General features: G+C 45.6%; 1 long non-coding RNA gene across 1 annotated transcript; it reads right to left on the reverse strand.

Annotated features, from left to right (window-relative positions):
- Positions 1-196: 196 nt before the first annotated feature.
- On the reverse strand, positions 197-21,494 carry LOC141132664 (uncharacterized). Its single transcript, XR_012242949.1, has 3 exons — positions 21,350-21,494; positions 9,739-9,909; positions 197-880 (listed from the first exon to the last, which is right to left on the reverse strand). It is a non-coding gene; the product is annotated as an uncharacterized lncRNA (long non-coding RNA).
- Positions 21,495-24,727: the final 3,233 nt, after the last annotated feature.

Genomic DNA, 24,727 nt, shown 5'->3' on the forward strand with positions numbered 1-24,727 from the left:
ACTCTTCAGGACTGAGATCCATCACCAAAAAAGTGGTGGTAAATATGAATCATCCCTATAACGCAGCGTTTGGCAATTTCCTGTAATTGTAACAAAACTGATACCTTCCCCCCTACCCCAGTCCCAAATTTTAGGAGTGTGTTAGGCTCATAAAGTACAATAGTCACCAGCGAACAAACACCACTTTACTCTCTGCTACATGTGGCTTCGATTACACTTGTAACATATTATACAAAGAGGAATTATTACACTATGAATGATTTAAAGCACTTTAACAGTTATACACTATTTGATCATTTTAGATAAGGATGACTTAATCCCGAGCAATTTTATCCCTAATTACTAGGAGTAGCTGAAGGTGACATTGCTGGCTTTCTCCGTTTAAATCAGATAAATGTCTTTATCACGCAAACGTGTGCGGTCCACGACCGTGGCATCATGCCAAAGCATTTTACTGGGATACATTAAGGAAAATAAATGGTGGTCAAATCATGGGAAAAAATATGACAAAGATTATATTACACATGACAGTATCGTCATTCCAGTAATACAGTTCAGCCATCTTACTCCTATACTCTCATGGTATTAAAAATAAAAGATTTTTTTTTTCTTGCACATGACGTGATATTATGAAATTTAGAATTAAAGCAACTGCAAAATGCCAACATTAATTATTTTTAGTTCGTTTTCTGGATATCTTTAGCCCTAAATGAATGAGAGAAATAGTTATACTACCAAGCTCCAGGGTTTATATGGTTTTTTTTCGTATCAGTCAGTCTCAGTCCAGGATAGTGACCCTGGATGATGATTTAACAAAGTTGATGCCGTCGTTCTGGAGAGAAAGGCAGATGAAGGCTTTGTCTGAAGAGTAATGCGATCCCTGTAGGAGGAAATTAATATTCAGTGTTACCGTTTCTCCTTACAAACTTGCATGCACATAACAGGAAAAATATATTTGTTCAAAGGTCCACTTTAGATGCATGTGCTTGTAATGCATGTTAACGCAAGGGTGTTCCATGGAATTCAAATGCGTTGTCAAGAATCCTGTGCAGCTGATTTGGATTATATAATACAACACTGATTTCCTGAAATGATTTTCTGTTGCCTGTTTATTGATTTGCTATTGAAAATCTCTATAATGTAGAGGTAAAGGTCCCTTACACAACTAGATGCCTGATTTTTTATCCTTAAAGAAAACCTATAATGGTTTTGGTTAATTTTATCATCTTTTCTTTTTTACAAATTCATTAACTGTTGTTTACTTTTACTAAAAATGTAACACAAATGCAGCGTACACACGGTCGGAGTTTCCGACAACAAATGTTCGATGTGAGGCTCTATCGGACATTTCCTGTCAGAATTTCCGACAGCAAATGTTTGAGAGCTGGTTCTCAAATTTTCCGACAATAAAACTTGTTGTCGGAAATTCCGTGCATGTGTACACAATTCCGATGCACAAAATTCCACGCATGCTCGGAATCCAGCAGAAGAGCCGCACTGGCTATTGAACTTCATTTTTCTTGGTTCGTCGTACGTGTTGTACATCACCGCGTTCTTGATGTTCGGAATTTCCGACAACATTTGAGGGACCGTGTGTATGCAAGACAGGTTTGAGCCAACATCCGTCGGAAAAAAATCCACGGTTTTGTTGTCGGAATGTCCGATTGTCTTTACACGGCATAATAGTGCAGTGGATTGAAACTAAATCCGAATGGTCCCCAATGAAGGAAAGTCTTGACTGCTGGATTCATAATTCTAAGGGGCTATAAATTTGTTTATTATTATTTATGGCCTAATTGGGAACGTGGAATGAGGGGGGGGGGGGCCTTGCTGTGAACCTTTTTAGGTAGGAGTTGGGGTGTAGGCAGTGAACAAGTTTCCTGCATTCGCTCCCTGTAGAGCAAAAGCGGCTCTTTAATTAGGCAAATTAGGCGGTCCCCAAAGGCCTCACGGCCACCTAACGCATTATCCCAGTTTTGAGGGACAGGTGCTGTGCCCAGGCAGCGTTAAGAGCCCTATCTCAATCAGGAGCAGAGTCGCCGGCCTCCTCAACAACCAGTAAATAGCTACTTGTTAATGGAGTTGTAAAGGCAGAAGGTTTTTTATCTTAATGCATTCTATGCATTAAGATAAAAAACCTTCTGTGTGTAGCAGCCCCCAGCATCCCCCAATTACCTACCTGAGCTCCTTCTCTCTCCAGTATGTCCAGGATCCCCTCAGCCATCCAGTACACTCCTCCTGATCAGCTGAGACAGAGCAGCGGCACTATTGGCTCCCGTGGCTGTCAATCAAAGTCAGTCAGCCAATCAGGGGAGAGAGGAGGCGGGGCCAGGTCAGGGCTCCATGTCTGAATGGATACACAGAGCTCTGACTGAGCTTGGGTAACCCCAGTAGCAAGCTGCTGGCTGAGGGGAACTCAAAAGAGTTAGGGGTTAGGAGCAGCAAAGAGGGAACCAAAAAGAGGAGGATTCAGGCTGTTCTGTGCAAAACCAACTGCACAGAGGAGGTAAGTATAACATGTTTATTTAAAAAAAAAAAAGATGAGCCTTTACAATCACCTTCTGCCTTTAGAACCACTTTAAGTAATCATAGGCGTGCGCAGGGGGTGTTCCAGGTGTGTCTGGACACACCCTAATCCAGGGGCAGCTCCAGGAGGGGGCTTGGTTTCACCCCCATCTCTGCGACTATCTCTGTCACTGGGCCAGGTCTGCATTTGACTCTCATGTGTTGTATCTCCCCGGGCTTAGGAGGTGGTGGGCGGGATGGGGGTGTGGCCTAACGCTCCCCCCTACAGACTTACATGTGGCTGCTCTGGCTGATTGAGCAGCTGAAAATGTGAAGGAGGCAGAGCAAAGATGGCAGTCTACTTCCAGCCATGTGATAAGTGACTGAAGGGGAGAGGGTTACCTTTATCACTGCAGGAGTTCCCTCCATGCTCCATCTGTGCTGCTTCAACCCTTACATTGCACACAAAGAACTGCTCCCAGACCTCCCGCTACATACTGCTTACTGACTGGCTGTCGTCACTGCATGCTGCCCACTGACTGGCTGTCCTCATCGCACACTGCTCACTGACTGGCTGTCCTCACCGCACACTGCTCGCTGACTGGCTGTCCTCACCGCACACTGCTCACTGACTGGCTGTCCTCACCGCACACTGCTCACTGACTGTCTGTCCTCACCGCACACTGCTCACTGCCTGGCTGTCCTCATCGCCAGGCCCGGACGGAGACAAAAAATAGGCCCGGGCATTTTGGATTGAGCAGCCCATGACATGTTAACCGGCCCCTTCCCCACTCACCACCCTGACAGATTCCCTGAGAGAGGGGAGGGGGGAACCCAGTAGAGGTGTGGGGGGAGGTGAGGTGGGACCAGGAAAGAGCATGGGGGGATGGAGAGCACAGGGAAAAACCTTGAAAACATGGGGTGGGGCGACAGCACAGGGAGGAAGAGAAGAGCATGGGGGGACGTTGAGAGCATGGGGGGAGGTGGAGAGCACAGGAAGGGCGGCGGAGAGCATGGGGGGAAGGTGGAGAGCACAGGGGGGGCATGTGGAGAGCACAGGAAGGGCGGCGGAGAGCATGGGGGGAAGGTGGAGAGCACGGGGGGCATGTGGAGAGCACAGGGGGGAGCTGGTGGAGAGCATGGGGGGAGGTGGAGAGCACGGGGAGGGCATGGGAGAGCATGGGGGGAGATGGAGAGCACAGGGAGGGTGGCGGAGAGCATGGGAGGAGAGGGAGAGGACAGGGAGGGCGGCAGAGAGCATGGGGGGAGGTGGAGAGCACAGGGGGGCTGGTGGAGAGCATGGGGGGGGAGGTGGAGAGCACGGGGGCTGGTGGAGAGCATGGGGGGATGTGAAGAGCGCATGGGGGGTGGCGAGCACAGGGAGGGCAGTGGAGAGCATGGGGAGAGGTGAGGAGCACAGGGGGGGCAGCGGAGAGCATGAGGGGGCAGCGGAGAGCATGGGGGGATGTGGAGAGAACGGGGGGGAAGCAGAGTGCGTGGGGGGATATGAACAGCACAGGGGGGGTGAGCGCAGAGCATGAGGGTGGCAGAGAGCACAGGGGGTGGCAGAGAGCACAGGGAGGGCGGCAGAGAGCATGAGGGAGGTGGAGAGCACTGGGGGGTCGGCAGAGAGCATGGGGGAGGTGGAGAGCACTGGGGGGCGGCAGAGAGCATGGAGGAGGTGGAGAGCACTGGGGGGCGGGAGAGAGCATGGGGGGGTGGAGAGCACTGGGGGGGTGGCAAAGAGCATGAGGAGGCAAAGAGTATGGGTGGTGTGGAGAGCCTAGGGGGGGGGGGGGCAGCAGAAATAAGCAGGATAGGAGAAGCGGTGGGGGCGGCTGTATATAGAACAATCGTTCTCTCCATCTTCCTCCTGCAGTTTCCTGCTTCTCCTCTACCTCTTGCAGGCATTCCGATACTGCAGGAGGAAGATGGAGAGAATGATTGTTCTATATACAGCCGTCCCCACCGCTCCTCCTATCCAGGTTACGGGGGGTGGGGGAGAGCACAGGGCTGCACTCACGTTTTCTGTTATCCGGCTTCAAGTTGTTAGCAGCAGCAGGTGTCTGCTCTGGCTCCTCCCCTTTTGCAGTCACGCCCCCTGGCAGCTGACGGCCGACCTATATGGGCGGCCGCAGAAGGCTCTAGCTCCACCCCCCTCTATGTTTACGTCCCCCCGGCGCTGATGGACTAAGTTTAACTGGCAGCCGGGCGGTAGCGGAGAGGCTGCATGAGTGGCGTGGGCTCAAATAGCCTTGTGCCCCGCAAGGACTTGCAGCCTGGTGAGCCAGGTGGCCGCGGCCCACCGGGCAAGTGCCTGGTTTGCACTATGGCCAATCCGGGCCTGCTCATCACACACTGCCCACTGACTGGCTGTCCTCACTGCATACTGCCCACTGACTGGCTGTCCTCATTGCACACTGCTCACTGACTGGCCATCCTCACCGCACACTGCTCACTGACCTGCCTCACTGCAAGTGCATTTTTGTGCATGTATTATGTATATAGATATACACACACACACAGATATAGATAGATATACGCACACCCGCATATGTGTTTGAGCTCAGGGGTGCACACCTATGTAAATCATCTTAATTCCATAATGCAAAAGACGTCACAAATTCTTTGCCGTCTTAACAAACAGACCTCAGTCATTTCGAATATGGTCTTGTGGTAGACATGGATCTTTACAAGGATACAAGGCCACAAAGATAAAACTGTTATGAATTTACTTGCAGTCTGTAACATCTATATAGTGTCATGTAGAAATGTTTCCTGACAGAAAGAGAAGGCAGGGTGTAATTAGAGGGACATCATCAAGTTCTAAGCAATTTGGATTATTGTGTAAACACAGCTTCTAAATTATGGGTGTTGGGGAGAAAGTCACAAAGTGGCCACCCGTGACTTTAATACTGGAAGAAACCAAAGCCATGTAACTGTCATTGCCATGTAACATTGCCACAACAAAGGGGACGCACAATTTGAGGAAAGTTGTCCCACAAGCACTAAGGAATTTCTAGTATACTGTGCATAATAAAATAAGGATATAATGTCATACTAAGGAGAAAAGCTTTTTCCTTCACACACAAAAAGAGCATTAAAAAAAGTGAAAACATCTTGTCCCTATATACTACGTATTTTCATTTAAACTCCACATATGTAATCAATGAAAACTTGCTAAACTTATGTTTAAACTGTGTTCAGTGCAATATTTGTTCATATTAAAAATATTTGCTGATAGAATATGAAAATGTTGCATTTAAACGCATGTAAAGCTTTGATGAATGGCTTTGATTCTGATCCTGGCTTTCATCCTTCATCCTGACCGAATCCATATGGTTGGCACAATCTTTTTCTGTATGGCCCACATTTCAGCAGGTATTGCCGCATTCCATGTGCCGTCCTCTCTAGGTCTCGGATACAGAACTTGAACAGCACAGAGTTAAAAGACAAAAGGCTGTAGTGATTGGTGAAGCCAATGAACACACAAAAACAAGCAAATAAATTGTCAGTCTTGAGATTTGTAAAGAATGGTCAATTATAGATTGGCAAAGTACAAAAACAAATGAAGTAATAGTGCTGCAGGGTAACAATTCTCCAGCATGCGGGCAATCAATCACAGTAGTAAAATTACTTATCACAGGTTTTAAATTACTGTTTGGCCTAGAGACCCTCTACTTTTGTCTTGATCCAGTGTCTGGGAGTATCTGCTGGTGTTCTAAGCCCAGTTCTCTTGGCACTCTTCTATATATCTAATAGCTACATAGATGGGTGCTCCAGTGCCCATGCTGCTTAAAACCTATTGGCAGGGCCAAAACTGCCCCTTTAAAGGCTCAGCAGCTCTGATCTCCCACCACCACTACATGCCGCTTTAACCTGCCAGCTTGTTCACCATATACTACATTCCACTTCACCCTGTACACTGTGCTGTACATTATATTCCTATGGGGAAACTCGCATTGATATACAATTGCTTTGGATTACAAGCATGCCTCTGGAATGAATTATGCTCGTAATCCAAGATACTACGGTATACTCCACTCTACTTTATAATGTGTAACAATGACTGACCCCACTGCTGACTGTTTGCCCATCAGACTCACCTGATTGCATACATGGTCACAGACCCTTTTGAGCTCAAACTTTTGCTAGTAGACTAATAAGTGGGACTCAGGGCTATGTCATTTAGCAATGGAAATAATTCTGCAGCCCCTCCTAGTTAGACTGCTAGGTAGATTTAGTTTTTGGCTCCTTCTGTAATCAAGGGAGTAGTGAATATTTGCTCTGCTCTGTTCAGGGTTTCATAGGCTGGGAGTTTGATTGCTTCCCTATGCCTCTAGAAGGAGTTTCTAGAACTTAGACCCCTTTCACACTAGGGCGCTTTGCAGACGCTACAGTGCTAAAAATAGTGCCTGCAAAGTGCCCTGAAAGAGCTGCTCCTGTCTCTCCAATGTGAAAGCCCGAGGACTTTCACACTGGAGCGGTGCGCTGGCAGAATGCTAAAAATAGTCCTGCTAGCAGCATCTTTGGAGCGGTGAAGTAGCGGTGTGTATACCGCTCCTCCACTGCTCCTGCTCATTGAAATCAATGGGCAGCGCGGCTATACTGCTGGCAAAGCGCTGCTGCAGCAGGGCTTTGCGGGTGGTTTTAACCCTTTCTCGGCTGTTTTTAACCCTTTATCGGTCGCTAACGGGGGGGGGGGTAAAAGCACCGAATAGCACAGCCAAATTGATGATAAAGTGCAGCTAAAAATAGCGGCGCTTTACCGCCGACACACCCACCGTCCCAGTGTGAAAGGGGCCTTAGAGAGGGAGAATTCAAATAACCAGCCTGAATATTGATCAGGGCCTAGCCAAACCCTGGGGTGGTGTGCCCAGATGGTGGTTGGGGAAGCTAAAAAATAGCCTGCAGCATTAGAGAGATTGTCTGCCCCAGCAAGGAGAAGTTCCCAGCCTTAGAGAGGGCTGTTGCCCCTTTGAGGCAAGCCTTGGATTGTGTTGCTGTTCTCTGAGGTCTCAGGGCAGGAGACCTGGAAGGGTCTTCACCAAAGGAACCTAAAGAAGGATTTTCTCACTCACTGGGAGGTGACTGGAGGAAGCTGGAAGGTGGCAACTGTCATGGGGACCTGTGAGCAATGACCCTGTACTGATTCCTAGTGACTGTGCGCTTTTGGGATATAAGTGCCAGACATTTCTTTGAATGAGCCTTCTCTCATAGGGTCTCAGATACTGGCCATTTTGCTGTCCTCAGCAGTGAGATTAGTGAAGAGTGATTTCCTGTACTGTGTTCCCTGCTTACCTACAGCTGTGCAGTTGTGCAAAGCCTCATGGTATCCAGCTGTGAGCCCTTAGACCAGTCAGTGCCCACAATTACTAAAGAGAACATTGCCTGTTAAAGAGACGGGCCTCATGTTCTTCAGCTGTGAGGCTTTAGATCGCTCTGAGATTTGCCTTAGGCCTCTTTCACACGGACTGTCCGTTCAGGTCTGCCTGTCAGTTTTTTAGGCGGACCTGAACAGACGTTCCATAGACCTCTACGGAGCGACGGATGTCAGCGTTGACATCCAACCCGCTCTGAAAAGTGTGATGGAGGAAAACCCTACTTTTCCATCCATCTGCAGATCGGATCGGATGAAAACGGACTCTACGGTCCGTCTTCATCCGATCCCCCATGGGGAGAGCGGCGCTCTGACAGGTCCGTCCCTGCACAGTGTGCAGAGACGGACCTGTCATCTGCCTGCTCAGCGGGGATCAACGGAGCGATCCCCCGCTGAGCAGAGCGGAGCCCGTACACGGACACGTCCGTGTGAAAGGGCCCTTATGGTCTTCAGCTGTGAGGCCTTAGACCAGGGTTGTCAACCTCAATTTCATTGTGGGCTGCATCAGCAGTATGGTTGCTCTCAAAAGACTGGTTGTATCTGGGGTGTGCTACGTACAGGGTGTAAGGGTAAGGATTACACTACATATAGTGTGAAGAGTTCAAAAGCACATTATGTACAGAGTGCAGAGTTCAGGGGTGCGCTATATACAGAGTGCAGTTCCAGGAGTGCCCTATGCACAAAGTGCAGAGATCGGGGGTGCGCTAGGTATAGAGCGCAGGGTTCAGGGGTGTGTTACTTACTGACTGCAGAGTTTGGGGGGGTGCTTTGTAGAGAGTACAGGGTTTAGGGGTACACTACGTGCAGAATTAGGGAGTGCGTTACATACAGAGTGCTGGGTTCAGGGATGTGCTGTGTACAGAATGTAGAGTTTAGGGGTGCACAATTTACAGTGAGCAACTCCAACCAACCACCCCCCTTCCCTCCTTCAAAGCTTCCTTGCATTGCTTACTCCTACCTGGCCTGGGTCTAGTACCTGCCTGTGTAGGTGGTTCTACTGCCCTTGTATTCAGCTCTAGTACCTCCCTGTGTAGGTGACACTGCTTTCCCTTGCCGGGAGATCGTTCTCTCTCAGATTTTGTAGATCTGTCCCTGCAGCGCCCCACTGTGAGTGCGTGCAGGGATCTACTAGATCCGGGAACTGCTGAGAGCAAAGCTGTCCCCTTGGTGCCTTAGACTGTCCCATTTCTCAACAAGTGCTAAAGAGAAGATCACATATACCAAAGAGACTTGCATTATGGTCCCCAGCTGTGAGGTTTTTGCATGCACAGAAAGTAACCTCATGGTCTTCAGCTGTGGGGAGTGCAGACTCAGGGAGAAGATTGTCCTCCAACTGTTATATGCTAAACATTCTTGAGTATCCCATGCCCCTAATCCCTCTTCTGTTACAAATTATATTAGCAATGAATCACAAAAAGACAACCCCCAGACCAGTGATGGTGAACCTTGGCACCCCAGATGTTTTGGAACTACAATTCCCATGATGGTCATGCACTCTGCAGTGTAGTGAAGCATCATGGGAAATGTAGTTCCAAAACATCTGGGGTGCCAAGGTTCGCCATCACTGCCCTAGACTGTTTATTGGAGCTGGAGTGAATGGACTGTTGCTTGGGTTGCTGGTTGCCTCTGTACTTTTTGGGGAAGAACCAGGTAAAATCAGTGACACCTGTGGGGGTAGCACTATAATTATTTTCCACTTTATAATTACAAACTAATCTGACATACTGAGAAATCCACCACTTTCAAGGTTTCCCCAGTGACCATGAACTAGTTAATAAATATCAGCCCTCCAAACGAACACATGCATTAATTAAACTGGTGAAACTTGACTCTGACAAGTCAGAACTATGTACCTTGTCATTGTACTGAGTAGCTCAGCAAGGTCACATCAGTCACCTGCGCAGCGACGTTGCTGGGCCCAAACAAGCCTCTTTATATTCCTCTCCTCTGTGATAAAATCGCATGATTTTTGTTATTCTTCTCTTGTTCTATCTGGTACAATACAATATTTTCCAGAAAGTTGCCTGCAAAGATAAAATGAATCATGAAATGCATGATTGCTCATATAAAGCTGATTGAACCCGCAGTCCAGGTGAGCTTTTGATGTTAGTATTCGCCACCATTCACAAGAGTCCTAACTTGTCAATGCCAACTAAATGGCTCTGTATAGCAAACTGTTCTGAATAGATAAAACAAATGGTAGGAAGTTGACTAACGGATGACCTTTCATGTGAGGACACCTATTCTTCATTGGCTCCTTTTACATTTAAACTGAACTCCAGGTAAACACACACAAAGAATATATATGTGAAAGCAAACTGTCATTTCTGTCCATCCAGTTCTGAGATTTACACAGCTCTGCCACACAAACAGCTCAGCCTGGCAGTGGAAGGGAACTAATCATTCTCTACTGCAGCTTCATTTTCACTTACACGCCTTCCTTCCACCCCCAGCCAGTGACTGGACAATGAAAAAATAAGCTAATAGCTCAATTCTATGTTACTATGCTCTCTCATCCTATCAGCATGATCCTTGCACTGCAGCGTACATGATTGCCTCCTTGTACTGTACAGTTTGCTGTACAGTAGACTGAAAGATGCAGGTCAAATTGAGGTGCTTAACCGCTTCCCGACCGCCTCTGCGGCAGAAGGGCAAGTACAGGCAGATTAACGTACCTGTACTTTGCCCTTTAAGAGGCGGCTCGCGCCCACCGGGAGCTCCGTGATCGCTGGTCCCGCGGACCCGATGTCCGCGGGGAGACCCGCGATCGTCTCACGGTGAGGAAGAACGGTGAAATGCTAGTGTAAACAAGCATCTCCCCGTTCTGCCTAGTGACACTGTCACTGATCACAGCTCCCTGTGATTGGGAGCGGTGATCAGTGTAGTGTCACACATAGCCCCTCCCCCACAGTTAGAAACACTCCCTAGAACACACTTAACCCCTACAGCGCCACCTAGTGGTTAACCCCTGCACTGCCAGTGACATTTTTACAGTAATCAATGCAATTTTTTAGCATCGATCGCTGTATTAATGCCAATGGTCCCAAAAATGTGTCAAAATTGTCCGACGTGTCCGCCATAATGTCGCGGTCATGATAAAAATCGCTGGTCGCCGCCATTACTAGTAAAAAAAAATTATCAATAAAAATGCCAGAAAACTATGCCCTATTTTGTAGACGCTATAACTTTTGCACAAACCAATCAATAAACGCTTATTGCGATTTTTTTTTACCAAAAATATGTAGAAGAATACGTATCGGCCTAAACTGAGGGAAAAAATTGTATTATTTAAATATTTTTTGGGGATATTTATTATAGCAAGAAGTAAAAAATAATGCGTTTTTTTCAAAATAGTCGCTATTTTTTTGTTTATAGCGCAAAAAAAAAAAAAATGCAGAGGTGATCAAATACCACCAAAATAAAGCTCTATTTGTGGGAAAAAAAGGATGTCCACTTTGTTTGGGAGCCACGTCGCACGACCGCGCAATTGTCAGTTAAAGCGACGCAGTGCCAAATCACAAAAAGTGCTCTGGTCAGGAAGGGGGTAAGTTCTTCCGGGGGTGAAGTGGTTAAACTGCTTTCATTAAAATAATTAGTATTAGTTTAATAGTATATTATTACTTGTAGAGCTGCATTATCCACTTGCCTACCATGATAGTTTATCAATTTTTTAAATGTGTTAAAATTTCCTTTTTTTTTCGTTATAAATTACTGTAATTTCGGGTCTTTATACAACACAACATGCTTTTTCTTTAACCACTTGAGCCCCGGACCATTATGCTGCCTAAGGACCAGAGGTCTTTTTCCAATTTGGCACTGCGTCGCTTTAACTGCTAATTGCGCGGTCATGCAATGCTGTACCCAAACGAAATTTGCGTCCTTTTCTTCCCACAAATAGAGCTTTCTTTTGATGGTATTTGATCACCTCTGCGGTTTTTATTTTTTGCGCTATAAACGGAAAAAGACCGAAAATTTTGAAAAAAAATGATATTTTCTACTTTTTGTTATAAAAAAAATCCAATAAACTAAATTTTAGTCATACATTTAGGCCAAAATGTATTCGGCCACATGTCTTTGGTAAAAAAAATGTCAATAAGCGTATATTTATTGGTTTGCGCAAAAGTTATAGCGTCTACAAACTAGGGTACATTTTCTGGAATTTACACAGCTTTTAGTTTATGACTGCCTATGTCATTTCTTGAGGTGCTAAAATGGCAGGGCAGTACAAAACCCCCCCAAATGACCCCATTTTGGAAAGTAGACACCCTAAGGAAATTGCTGAGAGGCATGTTGAACCCATTGAATATTTATTTTTTTTGTCCCAAGTGATTGAAAAATGACAAAAAAAAAAAAAATATTTACAAAAAGTCGTCACTAAATGATATATTGCTCACACAGGCCATGGGCCTATGTGGAATTGCACCCCAAAATACATTTAGCTGCTTCTCCTGAGTATGGGGATACCACATGTGTGGGACTTTTTGGGAGCCTAGCCGCGTACGGGGCCCCGAAAACCAATCACCGCCTTCAGGATTTCTAAGGGTGTAAATTTTTGCTTTCACTCTTCACTGCCTATCACAGTTTCGGAGGCCATGGAATGCCCAGGTGGCACAAAACCCCCCAAAATGACCCCATTTTGGAAAGTAGACACCCCAAGCTATTTGCTGAGAGGCATATTGAGTCCATGGAATATTTTATATTTTGACACAAGTTGCGGGAAAGTGACACTTTTTTTTTTTTTTTTTTTTTTTTTTCATAAAGTTGTCACTAAATGATATATTGCTCACACAGGCCATGGGCATATGTGGAATTGCACCCCAAAATACATTTAGCTGCTTCTCCTGAGTATGGGGATACCACATGTGTGGGACTTTTTGGGAGCCTAGCCGCGTACTGGACCCCGAAAACCAATCACTGCCTTCAGGATTTCTAAGGGTGAAAATTTTTGATTTCACTCTTTACTGCCTATCACAGTTTCGGAGGCCATGGAATGCCCAGGTGGCACAAAACCCCCCCAAATGACCCCATTTTGGAAAGTAGACACCCCAAGCTATTTGCTGAAAGGCATGGTGAGTATTTTGCAGCTCTCATTTGTTTTTGAAAATGAAGAAAGACAAGAAAAAACATTTTTTTTTTTTCTTTTTTCAATTTTCAAAACTTTGTGACAAAAAGTGAGGTCTGCAAAATACTCACTATACCTCTCAGCAAATAGCTTGGGGTGTCTACTTTCCAAAATGGGGTCATTTGGGGGGGTTTTGTGCCACCTGGGCATTCCATGGCCTCCGAAACTGTGATAGGCAGTGAAGAGTGAAATCAAAAATTCACGCCCTTAGAAAGCCTGAAGGCGGTGCTTGGTTTTCGGGGTCCCGTACGCGGCTAGGCTCCCAAAAAGTCTCACACATGTGGTATCCCCGTACTCAGGAGAAGCAGCAGAATGTATTTTGGGGTGTAATTTCACATATTTCCATGGCATGTTTGAGCAATATATCATTTAGTGACAACTTTGTGCAAAAAAAAAAAAAAAAAAAAAAAATTTGTCTCTTTCCCGCAACTTGTGTCGCAATATAAAATATTCCATGGACTCGACATGCCTCTCAGCAAATAGCTTGGGGTGTCTACTTTCCAAAATGGGGTCATTTGGGGGGGTTTTGAACTGTCCTGGCATTTTATGCACAACATTTAGAAGCTTATGTCACACATCACCCACTCTTCTAACCACTTGAAGACAAAGCCCTTTCTGACACTTATTGTTTACATGAAAAAGTTTTTTTTTTTTGCAAAAAAATTACTTTGAACCCCCAAACATTATATATTTTTTTAAAGCAAATGCCCTACAGATTAAAATGGTGGGTGTTTCATTTTTTTTTTTCACACAGTAATTGCGCAGCGATTTTTCAAACGCATTTTTTGGGGAAAAAACACACTTTTTTTAATTTTAATGCACTAAAACACGCTATATTGCCCAAATGTTTGATGAAATAAAAAAGATGATCTTAGGCCGAGTACATGGATACCAAACATGACATGCTTTAAAATTGCGCACAAACGTGCAGTGGCAACAAAATAAATACATGTTTAAAAGCCTTCAAAAGCCTTTACAGGTTACCACTTTAGATTTACAGAGGAGGTCTACTGGAAAAATTACTGCACTCGATCTGGCCTTCGCGGTGATACCTCACATGCATGGTGCAATTGCTGTTTATGTTTGACGACAGACCGCCGCTTGCGTTCGCCTTAGCGCGAGAGCAGGGGGCGACAGGGGTGTTTTTTTTTTTTTTTTTTCTTTATTATTTTTTTGCTTTTTTAATCTTACTTTTAAACTGTTCCTTTCATATTTTTTTTTTTAATCATTTTTATTGTTATCTCGGGGAATGTAAATATCCCCTATGATAGCAATAGGTAGTGACAGGTACTCTTTTTTGAAAAAATTGTGGTCTATTAGACCCTAGATCTCTCCTCTGCCCTCAAAGCATCTGACCACACCAAGATCGGTGTGATAAAATGCTTCCCCAATTTCCCAATGGCGCTATTTACATCCGGCGAAATCTAAGTCATGAAATACTCGTAGCTTCCGGTTTCTTAGGCCATAGAGATGTTTGGAGCCACTCTGGTCTCTGATCAGCTCTATGGTCAGCTGGCTGAATCACCGGCTGCATTCTCAGGTTCCCTGTTGAGACAGGAGAGCCAGAGAAAAACACGGAAGACGGTGTGGGGGGGGGGGCATTCCCTCCCACGGCTTGTAAAAGCAGTCTAGAGGCTAATTAGCCGCTAGGATTGCTTTTACATGAAAGCCGACCGCTGGCTGAAAAGAATGATACCAAGATGATACCTAAACCTGCAGGCATCATTCTGGTATAACCACTCAAAGTCGTGAATGGCGTACCTGAAGACAAAAAAATGGTTAACAATGGTTAACAATAAAGCACAGTAAAGTGTAAATAATTACACACCTGAAAAACAAACATGATAAAACATAATAACAATAACAATAACAATAAAACATTGCAGAATAGAATACAGTAAAAAAGAGCAGAACAATAGAGAGAGAGAATAGAGAGAGAGAGAACAATAAAACAACAACTATTTTTTTTTATTTCATATTTTTTTTTTTTTTTACACTTTTTTTGTAACTAACTTTTATAACGGTAACCGGTTCCAGGTTCGGGTCTCTCAAAATGCGATGGCATCTTGGGAGACCCTGTGAAAGTGTGCCTAGTCTGTGCAATGCTGTACCCTACGCTAATACTCAACTAGTGAATGGTAGCGTTCAAAACATTCACCAATGCAAAGACCAGGATTGTCAGGACAGGAGGGACAATAATAGCGGGTGTCACGCCTATATCCGCGCTTGCTGCAGACACGACATCTTTTTTGGGGGGTTCGTTGGGTAGGGGTACTCGGGAGGACATAAAAATGCCTCTCATGCAGCCGACTGCATTTGGTTGGGGATGTGAATGGGGGAAGTACGGGCGCTGCAGAAGCGGTGGGTTCCCAATTAGGATTGGCGAATGCAGCAGGAAGGGCACTATGGGCACGATGGGCCTGTGTTTGTCTTTTTGGTGGCAGCGGGACACTACTTGTGCTTGCCACCTCACCAGCTTGAACTGCACTTATGGGACTCGCCACGTCACCAAGTGTTACTGCAGTGCTGGTTTGACTACGACCGGGGTGTACTAGGCCGCTGGCGCTTGCCAGTTCACCAAAACGCTACCAAAAAACGTTAGCGATCGCAGGGATCAGGCCTGACTCTGCGAACGCTGCAGTTATGCGTTTAGTGTTTTGTAAGTGTCAGTGATCGATCGATACTGCACTTGGGTGGGCTGGGCCGGGCCGGGCGGAGGGGCAAAACGCAGGTGCTAGCAGGTATCTGGGCTGATCCCGCTAACACTGCGTTTTTGGGAACCCTAAACTGCTGGTGACGCTAGTATAGATCTGATCGGATCAGATATTGATGCGATCAGATACTATACCACTAAGGGAGGTGTACGGTGCGTGCGTGGGTGTTAGCGGTACTGGCGCTAATCTGACGCTGCCTGGGGCTGGTGCTTGCCAGTTCACCAAAACGCTACAAAAAAAACTGTTAGCGATCGCAGGGATCAGGCCTGACTCTGCGAACGCTGCAGTTATGCGTTTAGTGTTTTGTAAGTGTCAGTGATCGATCGATACTGCACTTGGGTGGGCTGGGCTGGGCCGGGCGGAGGGGCAAAACGCAGGTGCTAGCAGGTATCTGGGCTGATTCCGCTAACACTGCGTTTTTGGGAACCCTAAACTGCTGGGGACGCTAGTATAGATCTGATCGGATCAGATATTGATCCGTTCAGATACTATACCACTAAGGGAGGCGTATGCTGCGTGCGTGGGTGTTAGCGGTACTGGCGCTAACCTGACGCCTGGGGCTGGTGCTTGCCAGTTCACCAAAATGCTACCAAAAAAACTGTTAGCGATCGCAGGGATCAGGCCTGACTCTGCGAACGCTGCAGTTATGCGTTTAGTGTTTTGTAAGTGACAGTGATCGATCGATACTGCACTTGGGTGGGCTGGGCGGAGGCACAAAACGCAGGTGCTAGCAGGTATCTGGGCTGATCCCGCTAACACTGCGTTTTTGGGAACCCTAAACTGCTGGGGACGCTAGTATAGATCTGATCGGATCAGATATTGATCCGTTCAGATACTATACCACTAAGGGAGGCGTATGCTGCATGCGTGGGTGTTAGCGGTACTGGCGCTAATCTGACGCTGCCTGGGGCGACGCATATCACCGCCGGGCGATCAGGGGGCTAAACCTTTATTTGGTAATAAACGGCGGGTGCCCTGACACTATAAAAAATAAACGAACTAACCAGCGTCACCCGTAACGGTTATACGGTGATCAGTGGTGAAAGGGTTAACTAGGGGGCAATCAAGGGGTTAAAACATTTATTAGGTAGTATATGGGGGTCCCTGACGCTATAAAACGCTGACGGCGAACCTAAATATTTACCTCACTAACTAGCGTCACCAGCGACACTAATACAGCGATCAGAAAAATGATCGCTTAGTGACACTGGTGACAGGGGGTGATCAAGGGGTTAAAACTTTATTAGGGGGGGTTAGGGGGGTACCCTAGACCTACAGGGGGGTAATACTCACTGTCCCAACACTGTAACTGTCACAAACTGACACTATGCAGTAATCAGAAAAAAAAAAAAAAAAAAAACTGCTGGTGTCAGTTTGTGACAGGGGGGGGGTGATTGGGGGGGGATCGGGGGGCGATCGGGGGGGGGATCGGGGTGTTTTGTGTGCCTGGCATGTTCTACTGTGTGTGTGTGTGTTGGTGCACTCACATAGATGTCTTCTCTCCTCGGGCCGGAACGGAAAATACCGACCCGAGGGGAGATGACATCACTTCCTTTGCTGCTGTTTAGCATACAGCAGCAAAGGAGTGTTTTCATTGGCCGGCGGCGATCGCGAGGGGGGGGCCACGAACGGATGGTCTCCCCCTCATCACCGATCGCCGCTGGACAAAAGACGACCGCCTCGGGCACCGGGGGGGGGTCCGATCGGACCCCCCACCCGCGGAAGGCAAATCACGTACCCTGTACGTGATTTTGCCTGTCCGTGCCACTTTGCCGACGTACATCGGCGTGAGGCGGTCGTCAAGTGGTTAAAGGGTAACTCCACTTTTCTTAAGAAAAAAAACATTCCCCTCTGGGTGATCTATGTACATTGCAAGGAGTACAACTTTGTTGTAGATTCCTATCTTTTGTTATTCTGAAGAAATCACTGTGAGTTTATCTGTGCCTCTAGGCTGAGTGGCTCTAATGGGAGTGGTTCCATAAATAACTGTCAGGTGTGGCGGCAGCAGGACACTAATGAGGAAATCTGCTGGGCCTGCATCCCTTTAGACGGGTTCCTATTGAAAGTATCTCTCCAAAAATTACATTTTTTTGCAAGGGATGCCTGAAATCTGACTTGTATCTTATTGCAGACTTCTGGGAAAATTGGTGAGCCAATCACACAAGCAGGAAATGATGTTTCTGGGGAGTGGTCAGTACACACTCTGTGTACAGAACAACCCCAGGTAGCCGTATTGCATTGCATTCTCAGAAAATTACAGAGCTGCAGATTGAAAAGGAAAGGTAATTTTTAATAACATTCAATCACAAAATGATTAGTTTTGCAATTATATGTGCTATATTATTTTTTCTTTATTTGCTATTTTTTTCCCCACGAAAGTGGAGTTACCCTTTAATCACTTCAGCCCCGGAAGATTTGGCTGCTGAATGACCAGGCCATTTTTTGCGATTCGCCACTGCGTCATTCTAACTGACAATTGCAAGTCGTGCAGCGCTGCACCCAAACAAAATTGACGTCCTATTTTTCCCACAAATAGAGCTTTCTTTTGGTGGTATTTGATCATCTTTGCGGTTTTTATTCTTTCCGCTATAAACAAAAAAAGAGTGACAATTTAAAAAAAAACACAATATTTTGTACTTTTTGCTATAATAAATATCTTTTCGCTCGTGGACAGAGGTCATCGCGACTGTCGGCCATGAGCATCGTCACCCCCGTAGTGCAGCGTGCGCGCTTGCTATCCCGCTTAAAGGAGCGGACATATAGCTACGACGGCTTACGGGATCGTGCTGACCTGCCACAGTATAATGATGGCAGCTGGTCAGCAAGCGGTTAACCACTTCCCACCCGGCCTATAGCAGAATGACGGCCGGGTGGTTCAGTTATCCTGACTGGGCATCAGATGACGTCCAGCAGGATAACTGCTGGGGTGTGTGCCCGTGGGGGCGCGCATCGCGACGATTGGTGGTGCGGTGTGTCAGTTTGACACACCGCTACACCGATCTCAGACAGGCTCTTTACCCCATGATCAGCTGTGTCCAATCACAGATGATCACGATGTAAACAGGAAGAGCTGTTTATCGGCTTTTCCTCACTCGCGTCTGACAGACGCGAGTAGAGGAGAGCCGGTCGGCGGCTCCCCTGACAGGGGGGGGTCTGTGCCGATTGTCCATTAGCGCAGCCCCCCCCCCCCCCCCGCAGGATGCCCGAACTGGACCACAAGGGATGCCGCCAGGACCACCAGGGAAGCCCCAAACGCATGGATAGCCAGGTACGTCCCCCATGGCCACCAGGGATGCCACAGTGTGTCCAATATATGCCAATCAGTGCCTACAAATGGTGCCAGTCAGTGCCTATTATGAATGCCTGCCAGATCAGTGATGTCCATCAGTGCCCACCTATCAGTGCCCATCAGTTCCCATCAGTGCCGCCTATGAGTGCCCATCAGTGCTGCATACCAGTGCCACCTCATCAGTGCCCATCATTAAAGGAGAAAACGTACTTATTTACAACATTTTATAACAGAAACAAAGAAAAACATTTTTTTTTTTTTTCAAAATTTTCAAGCTTTTTTTTATTTGTTGCGCAAAAAATAAAAACCCCAGCAGTGATCAAATACCACCAAAAGAAAGCTCTATTTGTGGGAACAAAATTATAAAAAATTTGTTTGGGTACAGTGTAGCATGAACGCGCAATTGTCATTCAAAGTGCGACAGCGCTGAAAGCTAAAAACTGGCTTGGGGCAGGAAGTGTAGCGGGTGTAAGTGCCTGGTATTGAAGTGGTTAAGCAAACCTTGGAGCTTGGGAAAAAGTGCCCTCTCTGCTATGTGTCCTATGAAGCCTTAATGTTCTTCGGATGCTCTAATGTAACCTTAGTGCTGCTGCTTGCTGTTACAATCGCCATAAAGTCTCCAGCATGATTGGAAATATTGACCAAAATCATTAGGGTAGCTACCTGCAACCTGTTAGGGGTCATTTCTCATGCCCTCCATATCCCAGGATTTAGGCATGGCCACTAGCTACTGAGATACCAAGCATGGCTTATGGAAAGGCAAGGGGATGTCATGTGTCCCCCCCTTACATGAATGTACCTGAGTTATAGAAACAGGTAGCAATGGGGATCAGGATGGCAAGCAACACAGCAAGAAGAAAGGTACCTGGGGCACACAGGCGGGGTGCCTTTTTCTTTATAAAATATTAAGTTTGTTTAAATTCTATGGCACTGCATTTTCCAAATTAAACTATTATACAATACAGTGGATGACGCAAGTACTAAATTGAAGGGGCACTTAAAATAGTTTTTTTTTTTTTTTTTGGATGCTTTTTAATAATCTAATATTCTTTAGCTTTGTTACATCCTCTTCCTGAATCACATTGCTGGAAATAGACCAAGATTAGTATTTTTAAATTATTCACATAGAAAAGAGGTATAATTGTATCTACTGTTAATAGAAACATAAAAGCTAATATTAAGCAGCTATAAAAAAAGAAATCGTGTGGCAGGTACTATATATCTTATTAAATACTAGAGTACTTCAAGCTGTATGTGAGGACATTGCCACCTAGTGGGAGTTTATGAGATATGTCGATTTTTCATTAGAGAAGCTTCTATGTGAGAACTAGACTAGAGGAAAAAAAAAACTCTGTACCAGGGTTACCTGCACAACTCTTTTTTACTGGTAACATATGAAAAATTGACTAAGTAATTTTTACTGACAAACTGAAACAAGACAGAAACTCATACTATAAACTAAGACAATCTATATTTTTCTCTGTTAAAAAAAATACAATCTATATTTAAACAGTGTAAACAATATGTACACACTGGGTGAGATTTACTAAAACTGGAGCAATCAGAATCTGGGGCAGCTTTCCATGGTACCCAATCAGCTTCTAACATCAGCTTGTTCAATTAGGCTTTGCCAATAAAACCTGGAAGCTGACTGGTTTCTGTTCAGAGCTGTACCAGATTTTGCCAACTCGTAAATCTCCCCCATTATGTAGCCAGTTGCTAGGCTAGAGTTATGAAGACAGAGGCATTGCTCTCTACCTGCCACTCTTCTTTCACTGTGATCTTGATTTTATGCTGCATCACCCTCCTCCAGCCAGAAGAGGGAGAACTAAAGTCAAGCAAGCCTATGGACTTCTATGCTGAGTGTTAGGGATCATGGGAGCTGTGGTGCAAGGTATCAGCCATGTAATGGATTCTTTGCACTGCAGGGTTCTTCTTGAGCTGCGTGGGAAAACCCACTGTGTTGGTGCTGCTGGAGTTGATGCATGCAGACTGTTTGGTGTACTCGTCTATCAGCAAGAGGCCAGGCCAGTGAGACTCAAGTCTGAGACTGGGAACCGAGGTGTCTGGGACATGTGTTGCCTGGCATCCAATCTGTCAAAATCCTCTGAAAACAGGCGTATGGCAATACGTTCTTGAGAAAGTCACAAGATCAGTGAGGCAATGCGATGGGAGGCAGGGCTGGATTAACATAGGGGCTATTGGAGCTGCAGCTCCAGGCCCCTTACCTTAAGATAGGCCCATTTGAAAAAAATAATCACCAAAAAAAAACAAAAAACGATTGAGCTTCGAGAGTCGTAGAGACCCTCAAAGAATTTGGTAGATAGCCGAAGACTTACCCCACCACTGATCAAAATTTGGGTCTCCTAGGACCTATGGTTCCGGAGATACGGGGCTCCTTGTGCAGCCTGTCAGAAGCTACATACAGAGCGGACAGTTTAAATACAAGCTGGCACACTCTGTTTGCAGCAAACAGAGGATGAGCTCACAGTGCCCTAATTACCTAAAAACAATATATAATAATTATTTGTATATTACTTATGGTAATTAACCCCTTACCACCCAGGCCAATTCTGACACTTCTCTCCTACATGTAAAATCATAATTTTTTTGCTAGAAAATTACTCAGAACCCCCAAACATTAAATATATATGTTTTAGCAGACCCTAGGGAATAAAATGGTGGTCATTGTAACTTTTTATGTCACACAGTATTTAGGCAGCAATTTTTCGAACGTGTTTTTTTTTTTTTTTGGAAAGAAACTGTTTCATGAATAAAAAAACAAAATACTAAAGTTAGCATGATTTTTTTGTATACTATGAAAGATATTGTTACGCCGAGTAAATAGATACTTAAAGGGGTTGTAAACCTTCCGTTTTTTTCACCTTAATGCATCCTATGCATTAAGGTGAAAAAACATCTGATGCTTATAGGCCCCCCAGACCCCTAGTTTACTTACTTGAGCCCTCGAAAGTCCCGCGTCGAGAACACACTGGCTTCTCGGGCCGGTCTTCTCGGCTCTTCATTGGATAGATTGTTAGCAGCGCAGCCATTGGCTCGCGCTGCTGTCAATCCAATACAAATGACGCGGCCGCCGGGGGGCGGGACCAAGACATACACTCTGTGTCTATGGATGCGGAGCGTGCCCGCAAGGCAACCCCATCGGGAGAGCGCTTCCCGAGGGGGTTATCTATTGCGGGGAGGAGCCGAGAGAGGCGCCGTGGGACCCCAGAACAGCAGGATCAGGTCCACTCTGTGCAAAACGAACTGCACAGTGGAGGTAAGTATAACATGTTTGTTATTTAAAAAAAAAAAAAACGGACCTATACAACCACTTTAACATGTCACGCTTAAAATTGCGCACACTTGTGGAATGGCGCCAAACTTTAGTATTCCATAGGTGACGCTTTAAAATTTTTTACAAGTTACATGTATAGAGTTACAAATAACATCCTTGACCCAAATCTTAAAAATACATTTGGACAGGGCTGTACGAGTGCCGTAGCTGTGATGCTTTACTTCACAGCTGCAACTTTTTTTATTTTTATTTTTTTAGCTGCAGCATCTTTAACTCAGCCTCACCGTCTGTCAAACTCGCCTATTGATTTCAATGGGGCCACTCTGCAACTGCAAGCCAAACTCACTCGCAGTAGCAGCATAGTCCAACAATGTAAAACTACCATTCAGCAATGTAAAATAAAAACAAGGAGGCAGCAGTAGCACCTCATGAAAGCCTGTCAGCTGCTGCTATACCACTCGTTAAAAAGCAATCCACCACAGATCACTTTTCGGAGGGCAGTATTACAGCAAATGTGAAAAAAACTTGAAACACATCATCCATTTCACACTCACCACCAACCAGGTCACTCCCCAGCCACTTCCCATGTTAGCCACCTCCCTTCAACTTATATCACAGGTGACCATTTCCCAACCTGCAGATGACAGACTCTACTCCAAAAGATATCACTCCCAGTTACTCTCCCCACCCGCTGATTGATATCCCTCCATAACCACCTCACAACCCCCTGCTGACAGACCTCTCTACCCCAGCCTGTCCCCACACACCTTCTCACCTGCTGACCTGTGGATGGGGGAATCACTCCCGCAGTGTTATTGTGTTCTGCCAGTGGGGAACCTTCCCTACCCACACAATACAATGATTGGTGTTGCTAACCATAGCTGGCAGCACTGATTGTTTTGGGAAAAACCTGACAGGCTGGTTTTACTCAAGTCGATTAATAGATTGACTTGTGTACAACCAGCTAGCCCATACATAGATCAACTATGGCTGGTCTTTTCCTAATTGACTTAATTTCAATCCATGTATGGCCCGCTTAACCACTACGCAGCCCCTAAACATCCTTCCACAAACCTTTACATTTTTCCTTCCCAGATTCCTTCATCCTTCTCACCTGTACATAGTGCCCACTGTCATACCCTCCACACTCCTCTACCTGTACATACTGCCCACGGTCATACCCCCCCACAATCCTCTCCTGTACATACTGATTACTGTCATACCCTCAACACTCCTCTGCTGTGCATACTGCTCACTGTCATACCCTCCACACTTCTCTCTTATACATAGTGCATAGTACATAGTATGTATGGCAGTAATTCCGCGCTTAGGAAGAGAAGGGACTGCTGCCCCCCTGCAAATGAATATCACCAAGGTGATATCCAAAAAATGGGTAATGATCTAGACAGGGGTGTTGGCGCTGTCCGGCTATATGCACATAAAGGTATATAAAAAAACTACTCAGATAAATAAAGCAGAAGTACTTGTGAAAGAGGTGATGCGTGTAAACAATACGTAACAGGGCTAGGGTGTATTAAATGCAAACAATACCCTAGGCAGATAATAATACTAATAAAGTGCTACGTGCTCCTGAAAGTGAAAAATGTGCCTTATGCTGGCCATACACTATACGAAAAATCGGCCGAAAAATCGTTCGTATGGACACTTCGTTCGTTTTTCGGCAAGTTAGTGGGTACAAATCGATAATCGTTTGTGACGTTTTTGTGGAAAAAAAACGAACGGCATGTTTGGAAAATTTCTGCCGAACGTACGATAAATTGCAAGGTTAATGTGTTTCCCGTCCGAAACTGCCTGCACTAGGTATATGTAAAAAAACGAACACAAAATTATTTATTCATGTCCACTGAACAGATTATCGGTCATTATATGATGGCACGATCGTTTGCGGTCACGGTCGAACGTTCGTTTTTCGAAAATGGGTTCGGCCGATTTTCTGTATAGTGTATGGCCAGCATAAGTTCCAATTAATCAAATGTCCATATGTGTGTAAAAGAATATACCACTAATGCAAAGTGTGTAAAATACAACCAGTCTCCCTGGCATAAAAATGCAGTAAAGTGCAAAGTGCTCCTGAACAAATGTGTCTTAACCTCAATGCATCAAATACCATAAAAATAAATAAATCAGTACTGATTGGTCAGAGGTTCTCCGTTCTAATTGGTGGGCGTAAAGCAAGGCAGCGTGGAGAGAGCACGTTTGTCATGGACTTTTATCAATAAAATTCATATAATTTTTGTGGAGTTACGCTATGAAGTTTCCTTCTTCCTCACTTTACATGGATGTTCGTTACCGGGGATATTACTAAGGACATAACACCCTTCAACGGAGGAAACCCCCCCCCCCCCCTGGATTCGCCATCGTGGGATTTTTCCACATATGCCTTTACCCCTGCAGGGGT

This window comes from Aquarana catesbeiana, linkage group LG03 (assembly GCF_042186555.1).
Source record: "Aquarana catesbeiana isolate 2022-GZ linkage group LG03, ASM4218655v1, whole genome shotgun sequence".
In the NCBI taxonomy this organism is placed as follows: domain Eukaryota; kingdom Metazoa; phylum Chordata; class Amphibia; order Anura; family Ranidae; genus Aquarana; species Aquarana catesbeiana.